We start from the raw sequence: 3,762 nt of genomic DNA, 5'->3' as shown, positions 1-3,762 counted from the left end.
AGAGTGAGCCCAGAAGCTAGGCTGTGGAAATCCCCTGAGCAGAGATGCAGGGTGTGAGGTATCTGTGTGTGTGTGTGTGTGTGTGTGTGTGTGTGTGTGTGGTAGTGGTGGTGAAACACAAGGGTCCCAAGGCCCTGAAAGGGGGGCTTGCTCTGGTCACGTCACAGAAAACCAGGGCCCTGACAGAGCCCTGGCCTCTCTCTGCATCTGGGAGACTGAGACCTTGGGAGAGGCAGAGACTGACCCAAGGTCACCTAGAGGGGATGTGGCTAAGGTGGACTTGAACTCTGCAATGCTTGTTCTGCTTTCGTATCTGGGCAACTGGTTCAGAGGATGGACAGGCCATATCTCCCCTGTCTCTTCTGCCACATTCTCTTCTGCTGGGAATCTGAGGCCGAGGCAGATGTTGGCATTGCATGATTTGCTCCAAATGTCTCCCCAACAGCTGGTTACAGTATCTACAACCCCACCATCTTCCATTTCCAGAAGTAGCCATGGGCAAGTGCACACCATGCATCTTGTTCACAGGAAAGATTAATTAATGATTTGAAAAGCCCAGGATAAGGAAACTCACACTTATTGAAACCTCAGGCAACTTATACCCAGCCCACAGCCTTAGGAAGGTAGCCCAATCGCTCCCATTTTACAGGGGAGGAAGCTGAGGCTCAGAGACGTCAGGTGACTTGCCCAGGGTCACACAGCAAGTCAAGGGCAGGGCTCAAATCTGCTTCCAAGCCCAGGCTCCCTGCTCGAAAGAGCACAGGTACTGAGTTCTGGAGCCAAGGATAGGCTGAGGTGTCGGGCAGGTTATGAGGTGAACTTGTATCACAGAATCATTCAGTAGGAATTGTCTGGGCCTCGGAATTAGAGCCATCCATAACCTTGGACTCCTTTCTGGACCTCAATTCCCTAACCTCCAAAGGAGGGTAGGACTGGATGTTCCCTGTGATCCCAGAGAACTCTGTGGGCTAAGAGTGGGACTAGGCTCTGGAGCCTGAATCCGAGAGGCCTAGAGGCAGTAGCTGACAGACTGCCCATAGTCCAGATTCCAAGGGACTGGACAGTAAGAGCATGGATGCTGGAGCTCAACAGCCTGGCTTCAAATCCCCCTGCTCCACCCACTACTACTATGTGGGCTCAAGGAGGTTAAATGAATGGCTCCAGCCTCAGTTTCCTTATCTATAAAATGGGGATAATAATAGTATCTACCCCATAGTAAGGATTAAATAGGTTAATACACATTCAGTCAGAGCAGCACTTGGCACTAGTAAGTTTTCAAGATGTGTTAATTCTTGCTTCTGTGCCCCACACCCACACTTTTGGGGGTTAGAAGGTTTAAACTTCCAGTCCTGCTGAACATCGACCTCCTCCCAGATGCGGTGGCAGCCCTGGGATGCAGCAGCTGGTCCCCGTGGGCCTGTTTCCTGGTCAGAGTGAGTCCATGGTCATTCAGATGTGACACATGGCCTGGCCACCCCCACTGGGACCGCAGGCAGCCAGTCCTGGGCTAAAAATAGTGTTTTCATGAATGGAGCCAGGCAGGGCCGTTCTGGGACCCACAATTAGCGCTTGTGTTAAAACCCAGTCTCAGACTCTCCGGCCCTGACCCTCAGCCCTGCCCCTTCTGTGCTTCTGCTTGGAGGAGATTACTCAGGGTTAGGGGGAGTCTGTGTGGTCAGGGAGGGGCCTCGGGGAGGGGAGGAGTGCAGTGGTGGGTCCTCTAACAGGTAAGGGGGCCAATTTCTCTGTAACTTTGAGAGGTAGGAAGGGAAATCTCCCCTGATATGGAGGAAATGGAAGTTTTCAGAGTTCACAGCCATGGGGGTACACAGTCAAATTTGGGCTCTGGACTTGTGTCCCAGTCCCAGGTCTCTTCACCTCCACCTGCTGCTGCCATGGCACGGCCCACTGGGGAGGGATCCTGACTGGGGTGAGGGCTGGCCTGAGCAGGCTTCCCTGTCTCCCTGAGAGAAGGGGTGGTCATCTCGTGAGGATCAGGGTCAGCCAGGAGGGTCCAGCTCAGGGAACGGCTGAAGCAGAGCCGAAGCTGAGCTGTAGGCGACCCAGCGGAGCGTGAGGAGGGCCAGGCCCGGAGCGGGCAGGCGGAGCAGCGGGTCCCGGCCCGCGGGAAGCCGAGGCGGACACCCATGCGCCGTGACCTGGGCGCGGCTGGCAGCGGGGGGCCTGTAAGAGGCAGGGTAGGAGCTCAGGGCCCCCGACGGGGATGAAGCCTGGCCATGCCCCGGGCCGTGCTAAAGGTCCTTCCAGGGCTCCGTGCTGCTCGGTCACCTGTCCCCCACTAGACTGGGAGCTTGCCGAGGGCCCAGGGCTTTAGAATAAGCGAGCAGCGCTCGCTTCGGCAGCACAGATACTAAAATCGGAACGATACAGAGAAGATTAGCATGGCCCCTGCCCAAGGATGACACGCAAATTCGTGAAGCGTTCCATGTTAGTTAAAGCAATTATACTCCGATAAAGATGTTAAAAAAAAAAAAAAAAGAATAAGTGAGCAGATGGGACTTTTGGCCCGGGACCCCAGACAACACTGACCTTTCCTAGGGAAGGCCTGGGTCCCCGAGGGGGAGGGAGAAGGACAAAGGTCCAACGTAGTCTGCTCAGGGACCTCTGCGGCTCCTTGTCAAGGAGAACACTCAGAACTCAGAAAACACTGTCCCCTCCCCTGACCCTCAGGGATAGACCTGCCCAAAGAGGGGTGGCCATGGCCCCTGGCCGGAGAAAAATCAAGAGGTAAAGTTGGTGGCTGTGCTCTTTCCAAGTTCCTCAAGTTCGATTCCGCGTTGGCCCAAAGTGGGTTTGGGGTGGGGAGGTGGCTTTTAGAATTTGGGGAGTAGAGGCCTTTGGAACTTCGAGAATCTTGGCAACTTTCGAGCTTTCAGAATCTTTAGAAGTCTTAAAATCTTGGAAATTTTAGAACCGTTGGCATCTTAAAATCTGGAGCACTTTTAAGATCTTGGACTCTTGACATTCTGGAATGTAGAGGGATATAAACTGGGGGGTTCTTCTTCTTTTTTCCTTTTCTTTTTCTTTTTGGCCTTGCCGCGCTGCTTGTGGGATCTTAGTTCCCCGACCAGGCATCAAACCTGGGCCCTCAGGAGTGCCAGCACGGAGTCCTAACCACTGGACCCCCAGGGTGTTCCCAAACTGGGGCGTTCTGATCTTGGGGTGGAAAGTGCCTTTTTGGTGTAGGGATGGACACTCACCCGCAGACCGGACCCCTCTCTTCCCACCAGTCCCCGGAGCCCAGTGTTTCAAATATCCTGGTCTTGTGCAGCTTTTCATTTGAGATTTAAAAAATAAAATTGGGACTTCCCTGGTGGCGCAGCGGTTGAGAGTCCGCCTGCCGTTTCAGGGGTACACGGGTTCGTGCCCCGGTCCGGGAGGATCCCACATGCCGCGGAGCGGCTGGGCCCGTGAGCCATGGCCGCTGAGCCTGCGCGTCCCGAGCCTGTGCTCCGCAACGGGAGAGGCCACGACAGAGAGAGGCCTGCGTACCGCAAAATAAATAAATAAAATAAAATTGTATTGATCATCTTAAAATTTTTTTTTTAAAAGATGATTGTTGCTTCTCGTGTCACCAATTGACCAAACATTCACGCTGGAATGGGGCATAGAAATCACCTACTTTTTCAGATGGGGAAACTGAGGCCCAGAGGGGGTGTGGGATTTGTTCAGGGTCCTCTGGCGACTCAGAGTCATATCTGGGCTTCTTGGCTCCTGCATCTGAGCTGTACCTGCCGCTTC

At 54.0% G+C, this 3,762-nt stretch overlaps 1 non-coding gene across 1 annotated transcript; it reads left to right on the top strand.

The window, feature by feature from the left end:
- Positions 1-2,347: 2,347 nt before the first annotated feature.
- On the top strand, positions 2,348-2,454 carry LOC131762099 (U6 spliceosomal RNA). Its single transcript, XR_009337177.1, has one exon. It is a non-coding gene; the product is annotated as a U6 spliceosomal RNA (small nuclear RNA).
- The last annotated feature ends 1,308 nt before the right edge of the window (positions 2,455-3,762 follow it).

Source organism: Kogia breviceps, chromosome 8 (genome assembly GCF_026419965.1).
Source record: "Kogia breviceps isolate mKogBre1 chromosome 8, mKogBre1 haplotype 1, whole genome shotgun sequence".
NCBI lineage: Eukaryota > Metazoa > Chordata > Mammalia > Artiodactyla > Physeteridae > Kogia > Kogia breviceps.
Note: the sequence above shows the minus strand (reverse complement) of the source record. Positions and strands in the feature narration are given on the sequence as shown.